Genomic DNA, 19888 nt, shown 5'->3' with positions numbered 1-19888 from the left:
CTGTAAGATTTGTTGAGTGCCCTATTTGAAGTCATAATTTCACATCTGTTAAATGAAAGTCTATAAAAAAATACCATACTGTCTACAGAGGACCTAGTCGGGAGTAAAACTACTAGAAGTGTTAAAACCTCCGTGGTGGTGGTCCAAGCGATGTAAAGATTGTCTTTGAAAAGCCAGGTTGGTGAGCTCGCACCGCCTCTCGTTGACCGTAAGATGGCGCTTCGTTTCCAGGTAGTGAACTGGAACTAAATAAAAATTTCAGGTAAAACCATATTGGCGTATTTTATTTGACTGTAATTGCTTCACTGCGGGCAGTTTCTGAAACGCGAAATTAAAAGTCCCAGCTGAACATCATGGCTATCTGCGTTTCAAATAATGGGTTAAGTTTCGGCCGATAGTGCTTATTACTAGTTGGAGACAATGGAATTCAAAAGTGGCACTGTCAAAGTAGCGTTACAACGTAATGGTGGAAATTTTAACGTGACTATTTGGAATGGCTGCTTATGAGAAAATTGCATAAGACCAGAAAATAGATAAGTGTGATATCAGATATTTTAAACATAAGAAGTAAATTGTTACTGCCTTCCACAGGAAAAGTGCTGACTTTAGCAGTAGTCATGAAGATCAGGAAGATCTCAGCAGTGCGTAACAGTTTGAATCTAGGATGTGAACATCCACTGACACTCTTACGGTAAAGATCAGAGGTGCCACTTTTTCCTGTGGGAAGCCAAAACTGGTAGAAGAGTGCTGGCTCTGTGTCTAGAGACAATTAGTGGAAGAGATGTGACTTTCTTTGTCCTTTGGCTCACAGATTACTTGACTAATTTCCTGACTCTTTGTCTGTCTTCTCTGTAAGCTCTTGGGAAAGAAACTCTTTTATTCTTCCTTTATGTAGTGCCTTTTTCAGTGGGACCCTGATCTTGCTGGCTGCTCATCAGAGCTGCTGCAATACAAGTAGAATGCTGTCACACTCTTCTCCCTCTCTTTTGAGGCAACTGCTTAGTAAAACCTGTTTATAGTGTCTTTATCTAGGGTTTTAGAACTGGATGCATCCCAGAAATGGGAGAGGACTTAGGGAACAGTGAAGAAAGATTCTCAAGCAGCTACAAATCTTGCTGTCTGTCCAAATAAAATTAAACAGCAGCCTAGGCTCACCTGCATGCTCTTCATGCTTGTTTACCACCTCAGAGTCAGGAAGACATTGTTATTTATCAGTGTACTTTCTGCTGGTGCTCATTTTGTTACACCTTTTTCCCTTTTTTTTTTTTTTTTTAAATGACTGGCTCTTTATTATGCTTCAGAGACTGTCAGATGAAAGTAACGGGATGTCCATGGTATTCATAATATTCATAGCAGCTGTTAAATGATACTGGTTTAAAGTGAAAGACTTCTAGTTCTGCAGAGTGACAGCTGTGGCTTGTATATGTTTCAAGCAGCCCTCTGTGCTTGAAAGGTGATTTCACCCAGATATGTAGCAGTCTTATTCTCTGATTAACAACCTTTTTTTTCCTTTCTTCGAGCGTATCAGGGCTGTTATCATTGCTTCCATCTTTGCTTTTTTCCCAATCAAGCAGAGAGGAATGCACAGTATCTAGAAAAACATAGTTTTCTAGCTATTCTAGTACAAACTCTAGAAAAAGCTGATTTTCACAGTAATGTATTCCTCAAAAGCAGATGGTCGTTCCAGAATGTGTTCCTTTGATAGGATGTCTAATACAATGAAATGGTTTCCTTAGATATGTGTCAGACTCTCCTGTGCTTTATGAGGAAGAAAAACAAAAAAAGGAAGGAAAAGCCAGGAGTGATATTTTTCAGATCACTTTGTCTGTGCTATAGAAGCTGAAATTGGATGGAGCAAAGATCAATAATGTATCCAGTTAATACGCTAACGTATAAATGAAATGAATCATAAGAAATGAGATTACTTCTCCTGACAATCTTGAGATAAACAGAGTTCCATAATACCTCAGTCTTGTCAATTTGAATTTATATTATAGGCAAACGGTTGCTGATGTGCGAACTGTATTTTGTAAATCTCCCAGGAAGTGGGTACTCACTGTTACTTGCAACGGATGTTATTCCCTGGGCTCAGCCTTTATTACCTGTTTTCTTTTAGTGCAGGCAAAAGAGTTTTTCTTCCCTGGCCTTGTATGCTCTTCTGTTCCTTGCAAAGTCACATGTTTTAATCTGACCCAAGAGTGGCATGGCGTAAGGAATGATCCTAAAGGTAGATCATGGAAAAGTGAAATTGTCATTTTATTCTTGTAATTGCCTGGAGAAAATATTTTTTTCAGGTGTGGTGACAGCTGGTTCTAGACATGCATTGTGTTTCTTTGTGTATTTTGAAATTTGTTTATTCTATTCAACATGGAATGATTTGCTGATTTTGCATCTAGTTGTCTAGTGTTCTTCAAACTGCTGAAGATACCCTTTTGTTGTTGTTAATTCTTGATTAGAATTCGGGCTCTTGTCATAACAGTATGTTTATCTTGAGTTGGGCATTCATTCGATTTTCATTTCTGGGGTTTACTTCTATAAACATAAAATATAATTCAGACTATTCCTCTCTATCCTACTGCAAACCAAATTTTACATTCAGCAGTTGAGATAGAATTATGCTTTTGTTCCATTAGGTTTTGTTCTTCTTAAGACCTAAGTTTCTGCAGTTCATGTTCAAATTACGCCTGTGGTAAAAAGAAAATTATGTTACTTCTGAGAACAGAACACATGGTATCAGGGTGAGGTGTGGATAAGCAAGATCCTCATATCCGTCAGTCTTACTGTGGTTATCTGCCTGCAGCCATTACATGGCTCCAGAGATGATACAGAATTCCTAACGCAGCCTGAAGGTGCTTCTGTCACTCTGAATGTACAGGGAATCTGGGGAGATTGCCTGATGTAACCATTTGCTTTAAGTGCGCAAATTCCCTCGTGTTATGTACCCAAAATATCTACTCTTAGCTCGATATACATCACAGTTATTGCATGTAACTATGACTCTTTAAAAATCTTGGAAAACTTTTGCAACAGCCTATTTTATATTTGTAGAGACTTATAAATGGACCAACTCCATCTCCTGCTTAACTTCATTAGTGGCTGTTGTTCTAGTATGTTTGTTTTGACATATTGTATTCCTGTGTTTGTCATAGCATACTTACCTTGCTGTTGACCAATGCCTTTGAGATTCCAGCCTGAAATAGATGAGAAGCTTCAGAAGCTGCGGAGTCTGTCCTTGATGTAAAAAGTTTCTGTGATGTTGACAACAAGTTCATCTCTAATGAAAGTTAAATGTTCTTCAACATACCTGAAGAAAGAAGAAAAAAAAAAAAAAAAGACTAGGCAGGAATGGGGAGAACCGAGGTGGTGAGTGCCATCCATTTATAGGGGTGCTTCAGGGGTACTCTGTGTATTTTTTATTTTTTTTTTCCTCAGACCATCTCTTGTTTTGTCCTTGTTTTTTCTCTTGTATTTGAGAACATCGTCTGTCAGAACATGCTCAAAGCACCGGGTTTCCCTTCTGTGAACAATTGGTACCTGTGGCTGCTCCATTCCTAATGAAATTTCTAAATGCACTGTTGTTCTGGTAATGCTAATCTGTTAATTCAGGTTGAAGCAAGGTCTGTTTTAATTGTGGCATCTTTTTCTACTCTGTAATCCTTACTCAAACAAATGCTGAGCCCTGCAATTCCAAGAGTGAAAAATATGTGCTGTTGCTCAGAGTCTTGGGCTTCTGTCCTTGCAGGTGGTGAAAGTCATCCTTTTTCATGAAGTATATTTATGTCTGCCTGAATTCTGCAGTGCTGTAGGATCTATGGACATCATCTACAATTTTTTCTTCCTCTCCTTTTCAGACTCTTCATTTCTCAGCCCCTTGTTTCACTTGTACCTATAGCTCTGTCGTTGGTTCCTTGAACTTCTTTCTCATTTTGCTTTCTTTTGTATCATGTTCTTTCATATTACATGAAACACCTCCCTAGTTAAAGCAAATCCAATTCTCTTATTTCAGAGGAGATCCTTAACCCACCTATTTGGGTTATAACCAGAGTACATTTTGTTGTCTACATGCTACTTGGTACCAAATGTCATGGTTTCGTTTTTGTTGTGGTTTTTTTTTTTTTTTTAAAAAAACTAAACTTTTCCTTAGACAGTGACAAACTTTTGCTGCTGCTATGTCTCATGCTGTAATGCACAATGTAACTTTCAAAGGACAATCAGAATGATGTATTTATCTTTTGGAATAACAGGACCCATGGAAACAAAATCATGAGTTTTACAGGTTTGGTAGATCTTGGAAGTGCTCTTTTAGTGGTGACAGGTACAGATTGAATAAGCTTATATTAATTCATCATCAAATAACAAAAAGAAAGTTCTAGGAGGGATAGTTTAATCTGGTTTTTAAACAGTACAGTTAGTTTCTTCTGATGTTAAACTCCTCACTCTCACTTTGTGAAACAGCTTTATTCCTGTGTCAAGTGAGTCTTGATTGTGCTAGCATGGTTTAATGTATTTTGTACTTCAGAGTTTGTGTCCCAGACAAGTTCCTCATCTTTTTTCCTTCTGGTTTATCTGGGGCATGAATCAAAATCCTCAAAGAGACAGCCTCAGGCAAATTCATTTTTATGATCTTGATTTGTAAAGCACACTAGCTTTCTGTGTTTTTTTCATACGGTACTAAGTTTAAAAAATGATCAACAGTTCTGCAAGCACCAACAATCCTTGGACTTTTACCTCTCTGACAGCATATTCAGAGGAAGCAATTGTATTCACAAAAAGAATGATAAAATTGACTGTATCACGTAGACACGAGCAGCATTTTAATGGCATTTTAGCATTCATCAAAAGCTTTTAGCTTTGCAGTTGCTTTTGTTTTTCTCCCAGTTTGCATTCATGCTATAAATCACTGCTTTCAAAGTGGTTTTAGAAAGTGCTTTTCTATAACACTTGTCAGCAATGAAAACTGTGAACATTAATTCCTCAGAAATTATTAATTTATCTAAATTAGTCTGGTTAATTAATAAAACTAAGGTAGAGATTGGTAGAAGTAAGATGAACTGTTAGAATGATGGAAGTAAACATAGAAAACATGAATATTCACAAGGCAAATTCAATAGATGGCATAATAAAACAGTTTATCTTCATGTATAGAGTATGTCTGAGTTTCCTTAATTTCTCTGAAGCACTGAGTATAAGTAACTGTTTATACAACCAGGTTTTAGGGTAATTCTGGCTAATGCCATGTCTGTTGTGTCATGGAGCTGGGGGAAAAGGCAGAGGGAACAGTCTGTTGCCGATGCTTATAGGTAGATGGTGGTGTGCCGCAATATTGCCTATGAATGATTAGCTGTGTTTGTGAGAGTGTCCCTGGGATCCCAGGATTTATGAATCAAAATTCTAAGCCACATATGAGTTTAGAGAAGTTCCTTGTTTCTGTGACGTGCAGGAATTCTTCGGAGGGATTATCACATGGATGTCACTGGTAGTTGGTTAGAAAGATTGATGCATGTTCTGGGATTCCCTGAAGTAGCTGAGGTCAGGACCTGAATGAATATGCTTTCGCTTTTAGGATGGCTGCATATTGCCCATGCTGGTACTTCAGGCTGAAACTTGCAGTAACTTTTTAGAAAACAAAACTGTACTTGCGTTAGCGTGCTTACCTTGTGCCTAACTGAACCAGATGCCAGCTTTGCTCCGACTACACCTGCCATAGGCAGATGTCGGGATGATACAAATATTTAAAAATATTATTTAGAAAACTAATCACCTCATTGACTGTTCTTGGAATTTGCCCATGCGTTCTTGACATCTATCATGTTCTACAGTATAGTGTATTACCCATAAGCCTTAGCTATTTATGATTTTTTTAAAGTCAGTAGAAAACTGAACTGTCAGACTGAAGGAGCTTTGAAGTTTTCTCCGCTTTATGCTGCAAGAAAACCACAATTCCAAAAGGGAAGCATGTTGTCTGATTCTTGGCTACTTTTCTATGAAAGACTGTGGAGGTGCTGTGCTGGATATTTGCTGTTGGACCTTAGACCTGTCAAGCTTGGTAGAATATCAGGATTTTTATTCTTTTTGATATCTTGATAGACACTGTTGCAGCTTCTGAGGGTACCAGGGCTAAGGCGTTAGACATATTTTGAGGATTTCCTGTCAGATGGCACGCTCAAGCCTTTTCCAGTTGTCAGTCACCTTGACGGTTCTGACTTCTGCGACATGAGTCTCTTGACACTAAAGCATCTAGAGGTGTGGAATACTCCTGAGAAGATTCTGTAACTGAACTTCACTTTGGGGGGAAGAAGAATACTGTATATACAAGGCTGCGAGCCTGTAAATGTGGAAGGAGTGAGGCTCAAATGGCAGAGCAAGAGTCGTGGATGAGGAGCTGTAAACATCTTTTAGACATCTGGGTTGTGGCCAACGTGGGTGGAAATAAATCTGAGTGCTGGAGGTGAGAGGAACATAATATATGAGATATTTTTACATTTGTTTCTTAAATGAGTTCTGCTGTCAAATGCTTTCAAATATTTTTCTCTCTCAAAATGAAAATTAACATCAGTTTCAAAATAGAAATATTACCATACATTGATCTGTTTATGAGAAGACATCGTATACCCCGTCTTCAAATCTATTTATTTAGATGTTGCTGGAGTTTTCTAAAAGTTTTCTGAATTACCTACTTGAAACATTGTTTTTACTAAATTTCCTCTGTTACCTAGCATTATCATGCCAAGTGAAGTCTTTGATTTGAATAAAGCTGCATCAAAATTTTTGACTTAGTTTCATACCATATGAAAGTGAAAATTTTAACACCCCCCCAACCCCTAAATCCCACTTTTTAGTTTGATGTCTCTCTATTCTTTATTTAGTTTAATATTAAATGACTACAGATTTTGGTATATTTTGTGTTTGCTTGCTCTTAGTAGATAAATGAAAGGGAAAGATTTTGTCATGTAATATTTCAGGATGATTCTAGACGTTTACAGATATACTTGGATATCACCGAGACAACGTGAAAGCCTGACCGTTCTCCTAATTATTTTTTGTCTCTCACAGGAGTGATGAGCATACTCTGTAATTCTGGGACTGCATATAAAGTAAATCTTGCAGAGAGCAGCAGAAAGGCCTTGAAATCCATGGGGTATTAGAGTCTGTATGGGCTTGTTGAGAGAGTTTAAAGCCCGAAACTGTACTGTGGAGTGCTGGTCAGGTCAGAGGGAAGCCGTTCAGCTGAGCACGCCTGCTTATTTATCAAGAGCTATTGTATTGGAGCAGAAGTAAGAAAAATCTTAACTTTACTGGCATATTCCTCAGATCCCCATGCATCTTTGGTTATTTCCCGATTAACAGAATACCTGGAAGAATGCGGTGTTCTTTAAAAAACTTTTTGCATAACGGGTCACCTCAAAAGTTTCTCTTCAGCTTCAAAGGATAACTTTTGAAGCTATGAAGGGCATAAGCCAACTAATAGGATTTCCATCCCTACTCTAAGGAACTGATATGACTAACCTTGGCAGAAGCAGTTCTTTTACTGTTCTAATTGCCCTTCCTTAAGGGAATCTTCCCATAGTTTAAGGCAGAAGCTTCTTTCCCCAACCTGCAAATAACAGTTTCAAGGCAGAGAACATTATGGCTCTAAATATTCAGAGAGCTGAGGTCTAATCTACCCATTTTCTCCCTCTAATTTGTATCCATGGCATTTCATGCCACCAGAAGAAATGTCAGAAAATGAAAATTCAAGCCTCTTGATTATCTGTATTTCCCATGTGAGTGCATAGATTGAAAAAGGTGCTGAGATTTGTATTGAAAAGTAAATTTCAAGTTTAAAATCAGTTGTCATTAGAAGAAGTTGCTTTGAAAACTTGATCTGATAACTCATGAAGATTTTGGGTTGCTAATTAGTATGCATACAGACTGTGGGAATACTTTTTTTTTCTAGGTTTGATGAGAATCACTTGTAAACTGGTTATGGATCTATGAAGGTGCTTGCGTCAGGATGAGTGAATTTAGAAACTGATTGTATTTTCAGCATTTTAGACCAGACTTGCACAACAGTACAAAAAATTATTTTCCAGTCAGTTGTTTACTTTATCTCTCTATCTTTCGGTGTCCCTAGAAGATGGGCCAACTATAGTCCTATATTTTTTATAAGCCATGTTAGCCTCTCTGCTTTCCACAGAGAAATTCTTATTTGCCTGACTGTCAATTGATGCTTCTCTATCCAGGTAAAATCTTGGTTTTATGAGTTCCTGCAAAATTGTCAGTAAGCTTTCAATAAATGAAATTGTTAAATGATGGGTTACTTAATGTCTGTTGCTATGTGCAGAATCCAATATTATATGAAAGATTTTGATATTTGAGTGAAGTATAAGAATATTTTGAAAAATTCCAAAAGAAGAGAGGATAAACTCCCTCATCCTGATTGAAATATTGTTTATAACTCATTTTGCAAACTCTTCCCCGTCTGCTCTGCAGATATTTCACACCCTTCCCCTCAGAAATACACCATTGACAAAACCGATGTTTGCTTTGTGAAACACTAACTTTGCTATAACTGTCTCTCCTGACAAAGACCCTCTCAAAGTTTTGCCATTTATCTCTATTGCATTTGTCTGCCTTATGGGCTGACTTCCCAGCAATGTCTTGATTTAGAAAAAGTCTCCTAAGAAGCTGTTGTTCTGACGAGGCTTTGGAATTGTCTGAATAGTTTTCCCTTCTCCATTTATGCTGATACTAACTTTAGTGTATCTGGTAGTTTTGATTTAACGCAGCTTGAGTAACATTTCTCTTCATCCCTCTGGACTGATTTACGTTGCTTTCATTCACCAGATAATTGTTGGCTGTACTGTGGCCATGTCATGATAATTTGTCAACTCCCAGATTAGACTGAACTGGAACTGCTGAGTTTTCAGGTTTGAAGCTCTCTCGCTATTTTATAAATTGTTCTGTAGTCCACGCAAGAATTAATTTAAAAGATCCCGTAAGCTTCTTCATCTTCAGAACTTGTCAAAGATCTGAAGCGATGGCCTTATGTCATTTCTCTGCCTAGGAGCAAATGGTGTCTGCAGTAGCTGGAAAAACAGAATACACAATGCAAAATATTAGTTGGAATGCATACCCTAACTTCTTGGTTTGCATTTGTTATGGTGTCTGAAGTACCAAGCACTGATGACTATTGATCGGTGAGTGAAGTATAAGAGTATTGAATCGTCAGCCAGCCAGAGGCTGGATGTCAGCTCTTGTGTTTGAGGCATGCTTTGTAATTCATTTTCTGTCTAAATTCTTGAGGCCTCCTCCTGTATTTGAGGTCTTTCGTATAAGACATGAGTAATAATCCTACAAGACTGATTAGAATATGTCTAAACTGCAAAGGCGGAATTTTATAGCTGTTTGAACTCCAGTGTTTGCTTCCAATTATAAAGCATAAAATGAGAAGACTCAGTTTTTAGACTCACGAAATCAGAGTTATTTAACACTGAGTTCTCTCATCCCCAACTTCAGTGAAGCAGGGTTCACTGTAGTTCAGTGAACAGAAAACAAATCATTTTTTAAGGTAATCTTTGACACAGATTGAGATAGGCTTTAGATGCACATAAAAGCTTCTTCCCTACCACCTTATTTTCTTTTCTACCTTTTTTTTTGTGAAGAGTTAAAATAAAATTTCTGAGGTAGAACTTGCACGATAATAGTAGAGGATAAAATATTCTCTTTTTATACTTTACATCCAGATCACACTTCTCTTCATGTCATCTGAAGATGCAGCTGTTCTTTCAGATAGTTGATTCCACAATTAAAATGTCCTTGCTATTTAAAAAATGCTTCTCGGCATGTCTAAAAAGGTTGTTGAAACAATGGCTTGTTCACATTGAGAGAAAGGCTTATAATGCGTTATAGAAGACTGATGCAATGACTTGATGAGAAAAATCTGGTTTTATCTGATTTCAGATAAAGTCATATATTTTCTTGTATCCTGACAGCTTGTTTAAAACCAGATCTTCCTGATTTGGAGCCAGACATGGTAAGTTACACTGTATTTGTGATTCCTGGGTTATACAATGTATTTACAAGTGCATTCATACTGATCTCATTCAATGATGCCATTTCTATCAAACACTGCATTTCTTGCACCGAATGCATTACTTCACTTGCTATAGGTATTCAGGGATATGCGGTACAAACTTTCTAAACTCCAGACCTTTGATTATTGATAAAGTAAGTTGCATTCTTTCTGATATTACTGAGTCCTTTGGGGAAGACAGCATCATGAAGCTTGTTCGTGCTTACTTAGTAATAGTTGGGCATTTCTAAAATATTGGAAAAAAATAATACTTTGTTCAAAACGATTAAAAGATTGAGTTGTCACAACTCTTAACATCATAATAAAGTATTAGCAACGTAATTATAAACTTCTTGCTGCCTTCTGGAATTCGCTATCCCAAATTGGACACGTAGGTATCCCGTACAATGTGTGGGGAGGGTTTCCCTGCTTGTGAGGATGGGATCCTGGGGTACAAACTTGTGACTAAATGACTGATGGCTCTATTTCTGTCCGTAGTACTTGTTGGGGTCCTTACCTTGTAGGGCTGCCTACCTCCACCTTGTGGCAGTGGTTTTTGGCTGTTGTTCAAAACCCACACTTCTCTCCAGGAAGCTGCCTGGCAGGCACGGTTAGACCACTTACTGGAGTACTCAAGAGCACAATCCCATTCCCTTTCTCAGTGAAAGTTCCTGACTGCAAAGTTACAGATGTTTTGTGACGTGAGGTTTTTTTGGGTTTGAAGCTGTTCCTCTCTTGGTAGTATAATTTGGTGTTCACAAACTGGATGTCTGTTATTGTTTGTGGATGGAGGGTTATATAGGGTTCCTTGTTCAGTGAAACAAAAGCATGGACTGAAGCAGGAACTGGAACCCCTCTTCTGCCCTAACCAGTAGAACTGTGATGTGTACTTCTAGGTTTTGGCTTGCAGAAGTTGTTATTCTCTTCTGAATTGCAGCAGCTTCAACTGAAGAGTTTTGCTTTTCATAGCAATTGGTAGGTTAGAAAGATCCCTGCAAGCCAAGCTGGACTGTTGTAGTAGTTGAGTAGCTAGAACACTTGCCAGCCATACTTCAAATGAAGAGACTTGCATGGGTTTTTTTGTTTTTGAACTGTTTCAAAACATAATTCACATTTAAGAGCTGTGAATTTCAAGTGGGGGAGGCCACCTTTTTTGCAAGACACCTGAATTGCACTGCTAGGTGGGTTTAGGGTAAAGCTGTCTATTTTACTTTTTCTATGTTCTGGTTAGCATGAGGAGATTTGTTAATCCTTCCTAAGTATTTGTAAATACTACCTGCGTTATTAAGGGAGAAACAGAAAAAGCTCTTAGCGGTTGTGCGGTTTGTTGCAGTTTCAAGATGTATAAAATTGAATATCACAGTTCTAAGCGTTGCTGTATCTAGGTTCTTTGAAAATAAGGAGGCACCTAGATTCAATTAACTTTTGACCTGGTGCACCTGTGCCACATAAGCATGAAGATTTTTTCCTACTTGGAAAGGGCCAAGCCATTCATCCCTTTCCCATTATCTGTTCTGTGCGCAGATGCACTCAGTGTGGTTGTCATTGTATTCCTCAGAGATGGCTGCAAGTCGGTGTGGCAAAGGGTTTATGATGGTGATGTGAGTTTTACACGAGGACTTCTAACAGTCAAATGCTCTTGCTATTCTTTGAATCCAAATGACTCTACCATTTTCATGTTGCACAAGGAAGGAAGTTTATTCCTACAAACACCACTAAATGGTCATTATATATCTTTTCCCTTCTCCATCTTCTGCTTCTTGATAAATACATGACAGGCATGTAGCTTGACCATTTTTTGAGGCAGGCATCATGGTGATCAAATCCCCACCCCAATGAAACTGATAGGAATTGGCTTACGATTTCACATTTAACCCAGCGTATCTTTTTAATAATACCTGTTACCTGTGCAATAATATGCATCTCATCTAGGAAGACCTGTTTACATGCCAGTCTTTATGCACATTTTCCACAGCTATTTTTTCACCTCATTCAAACCCAAGATGCTCATAGTCTCATAGTAAATGTCTAAATCGATCACTTACCTGTCTAACTTGTAATGTGCAATAGAAACAAAAAATATCTCCATTCATGTGAGCAATACTTTGAAACATAAGGCAGGTTGCTGCAGGCAAAATGAATTTGTTCTGTAGAGGAGTAAATGTGCTATGGTCATGAAAACAATGGAGATGTTTCTTCTTTGGAGAATGCATTCTATAAAATACACAATAAACCAGCCTGAATTTAGTCAGGCTTCTCTCACCATATCCTCGGGTGGCAGTTTCCTGGTCTCCTGTGCTTCATGTCTGTCAAAAGATTAAGGAAGGAATGAAGAATCATAGGAGAAATATAAAATTAACATCTAGCAAGACAATTAGCAATCTATTCAGAGCTCATCACTACACAAATTAAGATCCATTACATTTTGCTACTGTCTAATTTAATGAGGGTAGCAGCTGCTCTGCAACTTCTTATAGGAGTCAAAATATTGCAACACTACGCAGAGGGGCTTTGTTTATTTTTATCAGCACAGAAGGCAGCAGTATATTCAGCAGTAGTATTTCAGGGGAAAAAACTGCCTGCATTAAGAGACTTCAGTTATTCCCTTAGCTCCGTATGACTTCCTCCCTTATGTCTTCACAAGTCTTTATTATTTAAAACCTCATTTTACCATTTGTCATAGTTTTGTCTGGGATAGATTTAGCAGTTCTCTTATTTTTGGTTTTAGAGGACAGTAATTTAACATTCCCAGTTGATTTTTAAGTCCTCCGAAGGACAGGTTCAGGCTGGTCAGATTGAGGCCTTAGACTTTGTTAATTCTCAGTTGCTAGCAAAGAGACAAGTTCCTTCCGTTAATGATTTAAAGTGCTTAAAGGCAAGTTTTGTTATGAATTGACTCCTAGGGAAGGACACTGTCTCTCCATGAGCAGAGCCATGTGAGCATTTGTAAATGCCCCACAAGTGAGTTTTGAAACCTCAAGTTTCAGAGGCTCATGTAGCTTAGTGCTGAGATTCCTAACTTTGATATCAAGAATGTCAGTATTATCAGGAGAATAATGCTAATACAGTGTAATTGTGGGAGTAATTGGGTTTTAGGGTTCTGGTAACGTTGGAATTTGACTGGGGGTATTTGGATCAAATGGAAACTTTCCTCCAAAGTTTGAGCAAGTCAGAATGAAAAACAAATTACTGTGTAAAGTTGACTTCAGTGCTTAATCAACCTGAAGCTATAAATGCTTGTCTTCTGGGAAACGAAACTAGAGTAGCAACTAGAATGCCAAAGGCTGTCCCCCTCTGACTTCCCCCAAAAGGTCATAAAACATCAGTATTCTGAGATCCCAAGTGCTGGTATTTTTGGCTTTCACGGAGAGATGAGTGGCAGTATTGTCATGGATTTTAAACAAATTGATCTCTTATCTACTAGATGCTCCTGTAAGCAGTAATTATGTTGTATTAAAACAGGAAGTCAATGAGCCAAATTTGCAGTGAAAGGGTGAAATATTTATTAAATCAGGTCTTTGCTTATTAATGTGTTAACAGCACAGATGACTTTAAAATGATGTTAAGTTTGCTCAGTTAAGGATTCGGAAGACCGGAAATGGCAAATCTTGGTCTTAGGGATGTGTAACATCACAGTTCCTAATTAAATTAATGTGTACTTTTTCTCAGATGATGCCACATGATGTTTAACTGTCTAATTTGTTCATTAGATTGTGTTTTCAAGCCTTTGTTCTTTGTATAATTTGAAATCCATGGGTACATACAAAAATAACCTATATAGCGTAAAGAATTCAAATAATGTGAGAAGACATCTTTCTTAGAGGGAAAAATATATCTTTTCTCTAGAGAGAACTTTTATAAACTCTGTTCAAATTAATCTTTTACTTTCCCAAATACTTTATATAATGAGGGTACATGTGCTATGCTTTTCAGTCTTTATGTATCTTGTTTAGAAAATGCCCCCGTGATTAAAGAAAATGATTGAGATTAAATTATGAAGATTCACACTCAATGTATGCAAGGTGGATTTCTTTTCATAGTTTTCTCTTTATTCCTGCAGTCCTGCACTAGTGTTTCGTGTGATCTCCAGCATCTTGGGGAGGGGTGGGGGGTAAAGGTGGGAATAATTACTTTGCTAAAAACTGTAACTTTATGGTAGCAGAGTTCCATCAAGTGATATCTAACATTTCTGCAGTGTCCCCTCTCTCCACAACCCCTTTCAAAGCAGAGTTAAGTAGTAGAGAGAGGCGTAATGGTCATATTACAGTAAATTGTATTGGCCTGGGGAAAGGAGGAATAGCAAGAAGTGAAAAAGACATTGATTCTGTTACATTTTATCCATATTCTATAGTAATTTTGACCCCACAGTGATAACCCCAAGGGGTAAATGTACTGTGTATATAATAGATGACTGCTTTTCCCAGTTCTGTTACTGCAGTTGTGCTGGTTCTTTGATGCTTGTAATTCTAGTTTATTTGGGGTTCGGGGGGGGTGTGGTGTGGTGGTGGTGTCTAAAACAGAGCCAAAACGCAGATTTTCTTACTCAGTAGTTTAGAAAAATTAAGAATATGTTTGATTTGAAGCCACAGACACATTATTTGGAAGAAGAATCAGACTGCTGATTTAGGTGTGTTCATGCCTGTGATTGAAAGCTTTTTTACATATGCATCCATCCCCTTTAGCTGCTCTGCTGCCTCCCTTGGAGAATAACAGTGCAATCAAAGTGACAAAAGGCTAGGTTGTACTCCTAAGGGAAGTAACTACAGCAGCACAGAGCAGAAGGTAAAATTATCATTTGTTTGCTATCTTACAATGCAGTACCAAATATTTGTCACACTATAAGTAAAAAAGCCACAAGCTTTATGTAGATTTTAGAATATAGCAATAAATGAACTCATACCGCAATGAAAAGCTAGGCTTTCATGAGAGCCAAAAGAAATCTGTTCAACAATGGATTAGTCACAGTACAAAATATTCAGGATGCAGTATTCTGCTGTCTTGTTTTATAGAAAAAAAAAATTGGTAGTTTTATCCATGGGTATTCGTAGAAGTTTGGATGGACTGTTCTCAGGCTAAGCTTTAACTGTCAGGGCCTACTCTATCAGAAGGGAGATGTCGCATGTGTATCAAAGGCAGGCAATGTTTTTTATGTTTTGGAAAAAGGTATCTGAAGGATGGCCTCGACATTGATATATTTACCTGAGGTATCAACGTAAAGGGATATTTTGCTCATCTGTAGTTATTTGTGACTGTGGCAGTAACAAGTTCGATCATTCGTGCAAGTGAGAAAAGCACACTGTATGCACTTCACAAGAGACAGCTGTGGGCTTGTACCTCTTGTTCCTTATTTTCGGTACTGCCCTTCATGCAGCGTACACCCCCACAGCAATTAATCCAGTCCTTGAACGTACCCACTGCAGGTAGTTAAATATTTGTTCAGCTCATAAATGACTTATTTTGAACAATGCACCGGTGAGTTCTTGCCGCGTTGCAACTACTCTATGTTGTCCCAGGGCAGGCAGTGGGACAGGTTGATCAGTGTGTGATCTCACGCGTGTGCATCGCTCGGGCGGCACTCAGGCTTGGTGCCCAAGTGGCGCAGAAGAGCAGCCCGAGGCTTATCTGTCCGTGTGATGCGGCAGCACCCCAACCCCTCTGGAACAGCCTCGGCGTGATCAGCTCTCTGATGGCCATCCTCTGTCCTGTAATGCATTTACTGGCACTTCGGTGGGGGGAAGAGTTTGTATCCCCAGATTCAGTAAGAGGAAGGTTAATGTGAAAGGTAATGCTTCACATGGCCAGGTTTCCTCTAGCAGTGAAAGGTGGTTCTGGTGAACGCGGATCAAACGCAAGAAACTTTTTTCCTGTGGAAAAGCCGGGTGTAGTTTCTGCTATACAGTCTGTGTGTGTGCTGAAGAGCTCAAGTTAACCTGACTTGATGAAGGCTGCACTGGATTTGGTCTCCTGTTCTGCATTCTTCTGAAATCTTGTCTGCTGGCTGCTAAAATTTTGAGGTGTAACGTAACAGACTTTCGATGTGATTTCTGTACAGAGACCATTTGAAAACTCCGATCTGGGATTCTTCTACCACATTCTACAGACACTGGTTGTGGCTCTGTTGATAACATATGTGGCCCTTAAGGTGAGGCAAGAGGTGGGGCAAAAAAAAAAGACATAAATAGGAGTAAGCATGTAAGTTCAAATGCAACATTATGATCCAAGTATTGAAGTATGTTGTAAATTGATAAATTTGATGAAATCTTTAGTAAACATTCATGCCAGCTATTCATGAGCCATGCTCGTAACACTGAAGCTAAAAAAAAAAGGATTTCATTTCATTTTTCCTGCACAGGAGAATAATGCTCAACTCTGTAGACCATTAATGACTTGATTGATGCATTGATAAAATTTGGCGCATTATGTTAATACAGATACAACAAAATCAATAAAGATATGTGGGTTTGGATTGATTATACATCGAAATTCTATATATTTTATCAAATATAATTACTTTCTGTGCTTTTTTACCTGCTTCTGATACTATCTTGTAGAATAATTCTGTTGAAAGAACCTGCTTTCAATAATAAATTCCAAATAAAATTTGGAATTAAAAATATTTAGCATCATGTATTAGTAATACACTCCAAAGTACATTTGCCTTAGACTTAATCAGTGTGTATGTACCTGATAAGAAAAATCACTGGGTTTAAGCACTTCTCTGTAACTTTTGAATTAAAATATTTTTGAGCCATGAAGCATTTTTCAGGTGTGTTATACTGGAAAAGATATTTTTAGTAACTTTACCAATACAATTACACATTTCAGGCAGGACAAAGTGCTGTAAGCAGTAGTAGATTCCAGGTTGTGCTCCCGGATGGGGGCAGCATTTCTTTAAAAAGAATCAGACTGTTCTGGACTGGTAGTAAAACTCTTCACTCTGAGGAAGTAGACAGGCTCCCAAATCAGGCTAATAAATCTGTGGGTTAATAACACGCTAGTGAGATCATAGAATGTGTTGGGTTGGAAGGGACCTCTAAAGGTCATGTAGTCCAAGCCCCCTGCAGTAAGCACACCTGCAGATCAGCACGACCCATAATCACTGCTGTTGATCCCTTTGTCTGTCTTTACACAATAAATTGATTTTAAGCAAGGATTCGTCAAAGAGGAAACTTTCATAAGAAAAAAAAATCAGAAAACCTTAGAGAACCAACCATGCTTCTTTCTTCTTTAGCCCTAGTGGATAATTTCTCCTTAAAACTGTGCTGCTATTGTTAATCCTGTTGGGAAATTAATTCTTGGTGTTGCAACTTGAAATATTCTTCAAATGTCACCCTGTGTTTCCTCAGGATTTCTTATTGCCAGTAATTTGATTATATACAGAATTGCAAGAAACAAGGCTGGTGCTGTAGAGATTGAAGGTGTCCGAGTTTACTGCCAAGAGCCTGCAAAAGCATCGGCTTCTGGGCTTTGTCTCTGGTGGTGTATTTTGGGGTTTTCCGTAGCAAGTGGGAAATTCCTTCTCCTTTGGTCAGACAGGTGTTTATGCACACTCACTCCCCTCCCCTGTCTCAGAGAACCACTACAGCAGATGGAAAATCATCTTTATTAATCCTGGGAAATGGGGAAATGGAGAATACATTGAGCAAATGACAGTTTGCTCAATAAAGGAAAAAAAAATAAATGGGCAATTATATTTAGAGTGTGTTACAGGTACAGCTTAGACCAATTTCAGATTCTGGCACATACTTGCTTTGGAACTAGATCATCATAATTTTTCTTCAGTTCATAAAGCTGCATAGTTGCATTGTCAGTGTTTCCATGGTGTAAAGATAAAAGCTGCACAAACGCATAGGAAAAAAAAATAATTTCAGGCAAAACCATACCTTATAAGAACTATGCAATGCTGACCGCTTAAATACAGTTCCACATATTTCAGGGATTACATCCTGACTTGCAAGAATGAAGTTCTAGTCTGTTTACTAAGGAAAAAAAGTAAACTTCCCTGCGAGACAGATTGGTTGAACCCAGTATCTGATGTATTTTATTTGACCATCTCCAAGTTTTTGGTAAGATGAAGCAATTTTAAACTTGTGTGACATTCTCATATATTCAAATTCTTGTGATGTGTCCTTAGTGGCTTGTGGTATACAAGTATTTAAAATTTAAATGAGATTTTTAAAGGAAGCATTTAATCATCGTTTACATATCTTTAGAACTAGATGAAGTGTTGGCTATCTGCCACAATTGGAAATCTTAAAATATGTTAGCCATCTGATATATTTATGCCTTTGAAATTTTTCTCTAAATAAATTTTAGTTCTTGTGGCTGCAGCATGTGATGAATCTTTCTTTGCGTCTTGCCTCTGTCGGGAAGATCTGCTGTAATCAAAAAACTTTAAAAAAAAAAAGAAAAGAAAAAATAAAAATCATCGTAAAGGATTTTTAAAATCTGACCACATGGGAGGAACAAGGGTGTAACTTGTTGAGAAAACTTTTAGCTTTAGATGCTTTATTTTATATCTGTATTCTAGAAAACCAGTACGATTGTCTTGTCTTCCATCTCTCCGTAGCAGTACTAAGAAATTTCCAAAGGACCATGATGGCCTCTTGAGTCCTTGCAACACCTGCTGCTTTGCTATAGAGACCAAAATAATACTGAAAGTATTCTTTTAGGACTGGGAGTATAATGCCTCTTACAACTACTAGTGCAGTAGCAGGACATATCTGAATAGTGTCAGGAATGGTGTTTAAAGCTTTCTGCCATGGCCGCCGCCTTATGAAATGGTGGGACCTGGCAGCAGAAGATAATTGATCAGAATCAGAATTCTGATCAGCAGAATTCATTCATTGCCAGAGGCAATAACAGGCTCTTGCTTTCCCTGAGCCATTTTGATCCACTGCACCCTCAGTGTGTGTCTCGAGGAACAAAGGATGATTTGCGTGGGTGTAGTGCTGCACGTGAGCTGCTTTTCCTGCATCACCCGCTGCAAAAGGGGTTCCTCTTTCAGCAGTCATATTTTCTTATGAGGCTGACAATAAAAAGTCAAATTACAGCTGATCATGCCAGAAGTTTCAATAATTAAGAAGTTATTTATTGTTTCACACCGAGGGTCAGCTTTCTCAGTGATATAAATCAGCATGGTGTTTTTTAGCTGAGAATGTGTGTCCTCATGTGACAAAATTATTGACTCAAACCCACTCTTAAAGGAATTGTGTGGTTTAGTTACTTTTCATGATCTTGTCAGCGTGGTAGTTGTACTCTGTATATATGGATGTGAGAAAAAATTGAGAGGTTTGTTTAAAAGAATCACTGAAAAACATTTCAGTTACTTAATGAAACCACACAGGAGAGATTTTAATAATCTAGCAATTGTACTCTGTAGTGTGAGCTCCTCCTTGGGAGTAACTGGTAACAGGAGAACCTGTGTTACTTACAACTTGCAGTCTTTATTTGGAAATTACAGTTAATGTTCTAAAAGCATGATATTAAAATACTGTTCTCCCAGTTCTCTTAGCAGCCTGAAATCTGTACTTTCAAATACAATGATATAATTGAGACAAACTCAGCATTAGAAGCTGCAGTCAACCTAAAATGTACTAAAGTTAAAAAGTCAAGCCACGTCAGAGATGATATCTGCTCCCATTTTGACTATGAACGGCAGCACATTTTTCTTTCCTCCATTCTTGTGAGAAAAGAGACAGTGACTAATATCCAGCTTCTATAAGGAGCAAGGTACCTGCTTAAATCTAAGCAGATGAATAGCCTCTGCTGAAATCGGTGGGACTACTGAAAATAAGTAGAATCTAGTTCGAAGTAATTTACTTTTTTTCTATT

Source organism: Rissa tridactyla, chromosome 5 (genome assembly GCF_028500815.1).
Source record: "Rissa tridactyla isolate bRisTri1 chromosome 5, bRisTri1.patW.cur.20221130, whole genome shotgun sequence".
NCBI lineage: Eukaryota > Metazoa > Chordata > Aves > Charadriiformes > Laridae > Rissa > Rissa tridactyla.
This window is presented reverse-complemented; position numbering follows the sequence as displayed.